Genomic DNA, 11,747 nt, shown 5'->3' with positions numbered 1-11,747 from the left:
AGCCCGAATAAGTTAATAAAGTGAAGTAAATGTAAGAATCAATAATACGAAAATAAAAATAATTATTTATTACACACAATTTTAACAAAATATTATAATATTATTTCTGTATAATATTTTATTATGTTTCTTCAAAAGATTAAAGAAAATATCCAACTACATCTAATATTTTGAACGATTGAAATTAAAATTAATAAATTGTAACGATTTATTAAAATGTTCGTGTATATTGTTATATAATTTAAATATTATAATAATAAGTTATATAATACTGTTGAAAATGTATGTATTATTATATTGTAAATAAATATATATTTCAAAAGTAGTTCACAATTATTTATTTTTGAATTACCAGTTTATGATAATAAGGAATTATAATAAATTTCTATGGAAACATTATGTTTTCCTATTTGTCAAAATATTATAAAATAAATGTACTCTTGGTTTCTAAATTTTAGATAGACATTTATTTCATCCGTAAAATCTTTGGTACCTAATTGTTTTATTTGTTTTGAATTACACAATACTGTCAATAGGTACTACTGTTATAACATACATAGTAATAAATAAAACTTCAGAATGGATGTGTGATTCATGACTAAATAAACTATAGTAACTATAGTCATGGTGTGATTTAAAAAAAAATTATTATTTAATGTTGTCTCAATTATAATTTCTTTAGTTAAATTTAATTCTGATGAAAGCGTTTTTAATTTATTAAAATATATACTTTCATAGTTAAGCCACTGCAATTAAACTTGAACAAATTAATGTATACTCATAATTTAATATTAGAACCTATTCTTAAATTGTTTTTTATTTTTATTATTGATCAATTCGCTCCCATAAAAGGCTATTGGCTTAAAGTGTATTTTTTTTTTAATCGTATTTCCAATTTAGTTGATATAAATATGATTTTTAAAAAAAATGTAGTAATTTTTTATTAATTTCTGCTTGTGGGTTCTAGGAGTTCGAAGGCTTGTTCTTGTAAATAGATTTCCTTTCTTGAGTTTTCAAATATGTTGTGAAACAGTCTGTTGAAATATTTTTGATTTTAATTTTGAATAAGCATGTGGAATAAATTAAAGGAGCTTCTCTGTGTATTGGGAAAACACTTGTTAACTTCATGCGGCCTGTTCATAGTACGTTTAAGACTGATTCGTTTTTTTTGTGTTAATACCGTTTGAGAGCCACTTGTCAGATATTGACTGTTTGTTAACTTTGTGGTTTTTTAAAAACTGGGTATGTTTGTATTTATATTTTATGCTATTCGTTTGGATGCTGTTTCTGCTATTTCGTTGTCTTGAATGTGTGTCCTGGTATCCACATTAAAGCATTTTTGTTTGTCTTATGCGTAGTTTGAATTTTCTATTTTTATTGCTATTTCACTGGGTTCCTATCGATAATAAAGGATCGATAGTGAGTTTGGAATATTGTTTTTATAAAAATAATTATAAAATAAATAGAGACCATAATTTAGTTGCTTTGATACTAGTAGATATACCTACTGATCGAAAAGGCTAGGGTGGTTTTGAAAAGATGTATCATGCCATATGCGATTTTTCTTTTAAGGAATATGAGGCTGAATCGTGTATGCCATAGGTAATATTATTGTGGGAGCAATCAACTAAGAAATACATTTCAAGAATTCTCGTAAAAACTGAATATGACGGAGTATTAGGTAGAAGAAGTGTTTGTATTTATTATTTTCAAAAGACATTTTTCGAAGAATATTTTGTTTAGTTTAATTAAACTGAGTTGATTATTTCTAAAACTATAATATACATGCCACGATGTATCATGAGTAGATAATTTACTAATTTATCCAACTTTAAAATTAATGTACAATATATTATATCCTTATACAACACATGTGGATTAACCCAGCACCTGTACTTTCAAAATCATGAACTGTAATTAACCTTTTGCAACCAAAATATTACATTTCATACAACCTCGACCCCCTCCCCCTTCTAACCAAAATCAAATTTTATCTTAAAAGCGGCATATAATCTTGCGGCAACGTTACCCTAGAATCCGGATCAGATATTTTTCACAAATTTCAACTTTTAATCGCAGAGTATTATGAACCTACTTTATTTTGTACAACCTTCAACTCCCCCCCCCTAAATTTTAATTCCAATGTTTTTAAATTTTTCTCAACGTAAATAACTGGTTCCAATTTGAGTATCTAGGATTTTTTTCTGCGATATCTATGGTACTAGGATTCTAACGATTCGATGCTATATTCGACATTGTCGAAGAATTCGTCTATTCGTTGTATCGTGCTCCAAGCTTTATTAAAACGTATCTAATATTTCGACTTATAGTTTTATTGTCTTATAGTAATTTACGTACTAGTTAATATAATACAATATGTTTTTTGCTTATAATAATAATGCATTTCGTTTTAATATGAACTGAATGTACCTACCACCTAATGTACTCATGTTTTTAGAAGTAATTATAGCGATAGCGATGATATGAAAATAAATAATTGTTGATAGTCTTACAAAATTGGAATTAGAATTTGGGTTGAGGGGAGGTGAATATTGTACAAAATTGTACAAAATAAAGTACATAATACTGCTTGATTATAATATATGATTTTGGAATTACGGGTGCTGGGATAACGCACCTATATTACACCCAATATTGTATGAATAGTTTTATTATATTAAGAGTTTGTTAGTATCTGTACATAATAAAAACTTTTGACAATTTTTTATATGTAAATTTATAATATAAAAAGTATGAAATAGGTTTCTGCTGTTCACTAGGTTGGTTAAAAATGATGAAATCGATTTGGTTCTCAATATTCAATGATACATTTGAAGTGTAAGATATTGACCACATGGATTCGGGAACCAAATACATTCCTTCAAATAAGAATGTCATTTTTTATCTAATTGATGTAAATTAAAAATAATATATTCTGATAAAAGTAGTATACATATTATAATATTATATTGACATAATAACATTAAGTGAGTTTATATTCTATAGTAAGACGGCGACAAAAGTATATCTATAGTACGGATGGTATCAAAATCAAAAATATATGAAAATGTGTTATTCGTTTATTTATTAGGACATACTGCTCACATACTTACTAAAATTAAGTGAATAAATGTTGTTTTTTTTGTATACGACTGACACTAGATATTCCCTCCCCCCTCTCCATTATATTGACGTAGTTCATCACACTAATATCAAAAATATAGAAAATATTGTAATTCGATGTGACCCCTTACGTATTGTAATGTAATAATAATCATGTGGTGTATAATATATATAATAATATAATATAATATATATTATAATATATGAATATTAGGAGCTTTTGTATTTGTTAAAATATTATGGTAAGCAAAGCATCAAGCTGGAAGTAACGTTGACGCCATTCGCAGTTCTTCTGCAGTACACGAGTCCGCCACACACACGGACATTATACAAGTGCATTTTACCCGCAATCGTTGGAAATGAGCGGAGGAGACCTGAATTGTAATATTTTTTTTCACTATTGTCTACGTAATGTGGAAAAAGTCGCTACGTCGTGACGATATTATAACGACTACGACGACGAACATGAGTGCCGCGGGTATTCACTGCCGGCGGGGCTAGAATAATTGGAATGGATAAAGCACAGCGGAGACGGCCTGGAAACTGCGCAAAGCTAGCGGTTTTTCATTTATCATTATTATTATTGTAATTTATTTTTTTTTTTTTTGTACATCCCTTTGCTATAATTCTCTTATCGTTAATTCACGTGAGCCCGCCAGTGTAGCGGAACGTCTGCCGAGTGTACTTCTTCGGCCACGAGAGTGCCGGATTCATGTAAACAAAAATATATGTCATGATGGTCTGTATTATAATATTACACGAGGTATGTACTTACCATTGTTGCAATATGACGTGGGTGTATTTAAAAATTAAAAGAAAGTAGTGTACATTAGTGTAATGTTATAATGTAGGCAGAGTTTCTTTTTTGTACGTAATGATATAAAATTATATTATCTACTACTACAGCACACCACTTTAACTTCTTACTTTTTATTTATTTATTTTTTTTGCGTTAGAGGGTCGTTAACACTGGACCACGGCTTGTGGATTATTATTTTAATTATGGCATTTTTTTTTTTTTATAATTACATAGGTACCTACTCAAATTAGACTCAAAATAGTTAGTACGAATGAATATGTTTGGGTGAATAATAATAACTTTTTTATAGAAATATTCGTCGAGACCAAGTGAGTTGTAAACTAGTGGCATATTTTTGTAAGCTCCATAATATGCGTTTTTGCAGCCCGTGAATATCTCATGTTCGATAGATGTGGGACAACCACGTGTTTGACATGTATTATTAGTACCTCTTTTTGTGGCGCGTGTGCCGCCCGATTGTGTATTTCACCTCACTATCGTGGAGCATCCCCTCCATGTCAAATATCCTTGGGATTAAAAAATAAGTTCATGAAAAATTGATAAAACCAGCAGTCAGCAATACGACTAGATTGGACTACAATGTTAGATTTTTTGTTCCAAACATGAATCGTTCAACATCTTACTTATCTTAATACTTAATATTATATAGTATTTAGTATATAAAATATAAAAATTTAATTCTAATTTATTTGATATATATTTAAGTATTAAGTGCGTACCTAAATTGTATTAAAATATGTTCGATTTAGTATTAATTAGCATATAGTCATATTTTTTTATGTATTTATTAGAAAATTACAATTTTTTTTTTATCATAATATTTATAATATTTTCCTAGTAAATCTGACTCAAACAATACAATGAAGGATCCAATAAACATTTTACATGTAACCTTTTTCATAAGAAATTTAACTTAACATATTTTTTATAGAAATATTTTTTTATAATTTTATCAGTTCAAAATATATTATATTTAAATGAATACAAATTATCAATTTAATAAAAAAAAATTAAAATTGTGTACTTTATTATTTTTTTTTATTTTTTTTTATTTTCGACAACTGAGGCCAATAGCTGTAGGTTGTGGTACTGTAGGGTTTTGGAACTGTAGGGTTTTTGGAACTATAGGGTTACGGAACACGTGTGTGTGTGTTTGTTTGGCAGAATTTCTAGTGGGCACCCGTAGGTTTCTGCCATGCTAGGTTGGGGGATGGCGGAATCTCTCTCCGGACACCGTGACTGCCCCGAGAGAAGTGCCACCCGTGACCGAGGTTCGAACCGGTGACGGTGCGCGTTGCAATAGACGCGTTATCCATTCGGCCACTCCGTCCCCCTTTATTATTTTTTTTTTTAAATAATAGACTTACAATAAATGATGTACAATTCTTTTTTATTGAAAACTGTAAGTTCTACAATTTAAATTCAATACATTTTTTCGCTAAGTATCATATTTGTTTAGTTAAGTCGACAAAATGATAAAACTACCTTTGTTGGCTATTTTTTAACCCCCCAAGGGCGCACGGGAAGGGAGTGAGTAATAAGTAGTCACTACCAAAATTAACCTAAATTATTTTCTTATAACAATGAAAAAGGTGAGGAGGTCTTACATTAAAAATATAAATATTGTTTTCTTACTTCCATAAATAAGGACCACCCTAGTATTTATTTATTTCCAATTTCATTTTGAAAATCAATGTTAAGTTGATAGTTTCATTTTTCACCATTATGTTTGAGACACAAGTAGTTTTAACTAAAAAAAGGATCTCCGTCAGTCGGGGGGGGGGGGGGGGGGGGATCCATTTTTTTGGTTATGGGCAAATCAACTTTTGTTTTAAACAAGACCAAAGTTACCAAAAATTTACTGGTGCATCTTCAAAACTTTTCAACTCTATACTGTCGCATCTATTTTTTTAATTTGAAGCGATTTATTTGTGTTATTGATTGATATATTAAACACGATGTGGTTCATCATAGATGTGGTGTGATTTGGTGTGTTAATGCACGCATAAGGATTTAAATTTGATACTCTTATTTTCATTGACAAAATCGTTGCGTTTTTTTTAACAAGTTAGGTTGTAGTAAGGTAGAAATAATATTGAGATATTTAGAAGTTCATAATTTTGAACGGTATGAGGTATTGGTGAAAACAGCGAAAAATGATACAGGTGATAAAAAAGTTCGTATATTAAGTAAATTAATGCTTATGGAATTTATGGGTTACCAAACTGTATTGGTGTTGTTATAGGTACATTATTGTGGAAGAATTGACCAACCAAGCAGTAGCTTAAAATATGAGATGTGTTAATATTTCAAGGTTATTAGTGCATGCAAATAATTGTCCAGAGGTCAAATGTCGGATTCGTCAATGGGGTGGCAAATGGCAATACGTGGTGAATGTTGACTGTAAATATGAAGCGGTTTAAGTATTGTGTCCTACTCACATTACCGTGTCCTACGTAAACATGGCGGCGATTACAAACGATTTCTATTGTGACTATGATGTTCGAATTTCGTCCGATGCGATGAAATACAGACTGTGTTGATCGTATTCGTCGTGTTTACCTAGGACGATTATCGAAGTCTTTGGTATTACTATGTACCTGGCTCTATTTCAAACTCTTATCCCTTGCATTTTTTAATTTCATTCTTATAATTATACTGTTTTTTAAACGTCATCATATTATACATACACGTTTTATTTTAAACCACGTCTGTTACAATATAGTTCATACCAGATACATAACTTGCTTCACTCGTCCTTCGTTCATTTGAATCACACAAAGAGTGTCTATATGTTTTAATCAGTGGTCGGGACGCTACTGTTTTTTTGTAGCACGCTAACGCTACTGCTACTCCCCCCCCCCAAAAGTAGCTCGCTATCGCTAAAGCTACTTTTTTTTTAAAGTAGCGCGCTATTTCTAACGCTATTTTTTAAAAGTAGCGCGCTACTTTAACGCTACTTTTTTTTTAAATTTTTTTTTTGATTTGTTTAGATATTCACTTGTCTACTAGTCGGTCGCGGTTTTTCGCCCGTAATAGTGATAAATGATAATACAATTTAAAATACTAATATACCTATACATTATTATTTATGGTTCTGTATTCACTATTCAATAATATTGTAATAACTAATAATGCTCTTATGATTATAGTCTTATCTATAATATATGATTATTGATTACTGATTAGTGCGGTCTGGGTTTAACCAGAAAAATTCAAAAATACTCTCATCTAGTTATCTTAATTAAATAAATAAACATACATCATAATAATTTTTATCATGAAATAGCCAAATAATAAATAAATTAATAGGTTAGAAGTAGCGATGAAATAATGAACATTTTCGCTACGCTAACCGTAAATTTCTAGCGCGCTATAGTGTTTCGCTACATCGTATAAATTGTAGCGACGCTATGTTAATCGCTACAGCGAAAGTAGCGTGCTACTGTAGCGTCGCTACAATTAGCGCGCTACTCCCGACCACTGGTTTTAATTCATTTTTATGAAATATATTCTGTGATAATTTTTTAATTATCAATTAACGTGTACCTATGTAAGTGTTAGTGAACTTAAATATTAAATTTAATATTTATTCAAATGTTTAAACAGTGATACCAGTAATACTAAATGTTACTTCGGTCTTAGTTACTCGAAAATCACAAAACAAAATTACTTTATTTTGAACACAAAACTCAAAATATTTTAACTCGTTTTGACTCTTTAAGTGAATAATATGGATTTTATATAAATTATTTGAAGTTCGAGATCATATTTTGTATGAATGACTAGGTCATATCGCATAATATATTTAGTATCTACCTGTGAGTACAGTAACCGGAAACCAATGCATTCGTGCATTATGCATAGGATCCTCTGTATCAAATCGAATATAACATGTATTAAATTATTATATAAAATACAGTTGTCGATATGTAAAATATAGTTTAATATAAAGCAAATTTATTGAAAACAATCAAAAAAAAAAACAATAATATATTATCAGTATATGCAATCCACGAATGGCGCTGCTTGATGAAGACCGACTGATTCGAAGACGATCGGTTTGTGAACATGGTTTTGAAACATAGGTCCTCACCGAATTCGAGTACAATCCGCTTATCCGCGAGACTTAAAGAACAAACTTCTCTAATAGAGTACAAATAGCGATAAAGTAGGTCGAACGAGCGAAAAACAGTAAAAAACAAAAAAAACACAAAACTTATTCCTTAAAAGCGGTAGGTACACAGATTTCATAACGGAATAATTGTATATTAGATAGCTAAATAATCACATAAGCTCCACCAGTCAGCGCCACAGTAATCAATTTTAATACACGAAAATTATACACACTTTAGTTGAAATATTGTATATTTTATGCTCCTGCTATCACTGTAAAACTAAACTATATTGTGACAGTTTCCTATTGTCTTTTGTATAACTTTGTCTTATAAGTTATAAGTCAGTGACTCTGTTACCCGGGTGAAAAATATTAGTCGAATCTCCACATTCATTCGATAAATTTAGCGATCACCATACTTAATACTTTTTTGGTAGGTGCACATCAATAACATTTTAATAAAAAAAAATGGCTGTATCTATTCTTCAACAATAAACCAAACATTTTTTTAACGGAATTGAGCAATGCTAATATCACTGTCATTATACATAATATACCTACCCCAATATTTAACACAGCATTAGCATGCATTTAAATGAAATTATTTTGATGCACCAAATCTGATTTGGCGTTTTGACGTTTGAACCATACTAGATCAAATAGAAACTATAAAATAGATGAAAATAAGAGTATTTTATCTTTTAAGGAATATTTTAAGAAATAATATGTTCGAAAATGGAACTCAATGGTTTTTTTTTTATTTTAAAGGCACAAGTATAAATCTATGATAACTTAACAATTACATAATAGATAAATAAACAATCCAGATTAACAACAGATTAGTTCATTATAATTATATTACGAAGCCATCCTCCAGTATAAAGGCGATTATCGTTTTTATAGTTGTTTCAGGTTTGGCGTTTAAAATAGAGTTAAGATTGAGAAGAATATTAAGAGATTTAAGATTGTTAAATAGAATTTATTTGTCATTTTTATCACAACTCAATGGTTTTAAATACATTTTACTCAAAATGAAATAAAATAAAATGTATACGTACCTACCTACATTAAGAATTGGTCACACCTCGTAAACTTTTCACCACTCAATCTACGCACTCGTGTTCTCTACTGATATACGTCAAGTGTACATTTGCACAAGTGAAGTTTTCTTGCAACTTGCTCTCCGTAGCCACAGCCAGTTCTAGTATATCACCAAATCCAATATTATGAAATTACCAATATTATGCTTTGTGATAATATCGACTATAATTCAACGGTATCAAGAATAATCTATAGTTTCCTGATTTGTTTTTATCGAAAGTAAATTGTTTTAAAAGATTCTCTTTCTTAATTTGTTGTATTAAGCGTTTAATAAGTACGTCGGAAAGATATTATAATAATATTAGTAATAAGAAATGTTAGTACATATTGACTAGGTTCAGTAAACAATCATTTGTAATAGGTAAAATGGTATCATTTTAAGCAGTCAAGTAAATATATGCATAATATAACTAGGTTAAATTTAATATCAATATTACCGATAGTGCTTCTATATTTGAGGAATATGTGAAAACAGAAAGGGGGTGCTTATAATATAATTGCACGTTTATATTTTGTGTACGTCTGTGAACGACATAAACGACAAATTACAACCCACAAATGGAAGCTAAGATTATTTTGATGTCCAATATTTTTTTATTGTATAGTCCTACTCCAAATTATAATAATAGAATTTAAAAGTATTATTCTCTTTTACAAAACAAAAATTGTTAAAGTAAAAAAACCATATAATATGCTATATATTATTATATGAGTATACCTACTCGAGGCGATGTCTGTTATATCTGGATATCCTGGGTATTTCGTGATTATTGTGTTAATTATTATATATTATGTTTTATCTACATCTAAATTGTGTAGATAAACTCAACATCGATCAAGAGATTCATTTCAATCATATATTCATATCGATGATAATGTTGTAGTCAGTGGACTGTTAACTGATAACGAAATCATGGGTATAAATATATCAAATAATAGCGATTCCGAAAATAATGAAGATGATGAGCCTGAAACAACTTTAAATATGATTACTGCGAACCAAGCAATGTCATCATTACAAACTGTTAGGCAATTTGTTGAATCTGTCGAAGGCGTGGATACTTCTATTTTCGAATCCACAGTCAAATAATTAGAAGATTTTGTCAATTAACAGCCAAAAACCAAAAATTAATAACAATTTATTTTTCTACTGCATCTCATAAATAATACATATGTACATACTTATAATTTCATTGTATTTATTTTTTAATTTAATTTAGTTTTTGTATAGTATATTTTATGTTCATACATAAATTTATTATATTTGTCATAACGTTTTTATCGTAAAATTTTAAAATTGTATTTCATTACATAGGTAACTCGAAGTTTTGATTTTATTTTGATAAATTCAAGTAAGGTATCTCGAATAATACATATTATCTCGAGGTGAATTTTTATCCCCCTTCAACTTCGAGTTATCGCGACTGTATATTATATTATTATGCAATGGATTTATTACCGCGAACAGCAATATTATAATTTTCGACAACGAATACCTACCGTTCTCCTCCTCACAACCTAATATTGAGATGAAACTAAACGTCTGCGTGCGAGGAGCAAGCATAATACTTCACAGTTGTAGCGCATATAATGTGCATATTAAATATTGTACATACATTACAATTATATTAATATGGCGACGGCGTCAGGTCGCACGAAATGAATAAGTGGCAGCGACGACACACATTGTTAACATTTAATATTATAACCGTGTTATTACATTAAATGCATTGACATCCCATTACTAAATTCTCAATCGTGTGCAGTTTACAAGGTGACTTACAGTGGTGTTCGTCGATTGTTATAGTACATCGCGGAATTACGCAAAAACAGACGAATGATTAGAAATAACAGTTGGCAGGTACCTAATAAGTTTTCACGTTTCATACTTAAAACCGAGAATAACGAGTAGATAATAATATTATATAACGTAATATTTCATCATCGAATACTCACCCATCCAAATTATGTTACACATAGTTTTTATATTACTATTTACTACAATACTAGTATGCAGATATTTAATAACAGTTTGGATCATTTTAATTTTGTAGACACAGTAGTACAGTTTTTGTTCGATGTGCCTAATAATCGTGTACAATAATAAATGACATGAAAAAAATAACACACGTAGTGGTATTTATTTTAAACGTTATATCTTCAGATCGTTCCTTTAGATTCTCCTATAGTTCTCAGAAAATGTCTTAATGATAAATTCAATTTCAAAATATATGTCTTGGCTAAATTAAAACTATACTGAATGCGTACATTTTTATTGCAGTTGTTATTTTGTTTTAAATTGAAATCGATAATTTATGATAACTTATTCTACAAGTATAGTAATAGATATATTATTGGTAAAGTATATTAAAAAAGTGTGCGTTCAGTAGGTATACGTAAAAGGTAAAATGTTTTGTTTTTTTAAGAAATTATACTTTTGACGTTGATGTCCGCGGCTAGTATTGTAATTTTATACAGGTACCATGGATTAAAACGAAGTACCTATTTAATCAAAAACAAAAAAAAATATACCAGTGACTATAACTAATTTACGAAAATTTAATTTACATTGGTATTTTATTTACA

Source organism: Myzus persicae, unplaced genomic scaffold (assembly GCF_001856785.1).
Source record: "Myzus persicae strain clone G006 unplaced genomic scaffold, MPER_G0061.0, whole genome shotgun sequence".
Lineage (NCBI taxonomy): Eukaryota > Metazoa > Arthropoda > Insecta > Hemiptera > Aphididae > Myzus > Myzus persicae.
Note: the sequence above shows the minus strand (reverse complement) of the source record.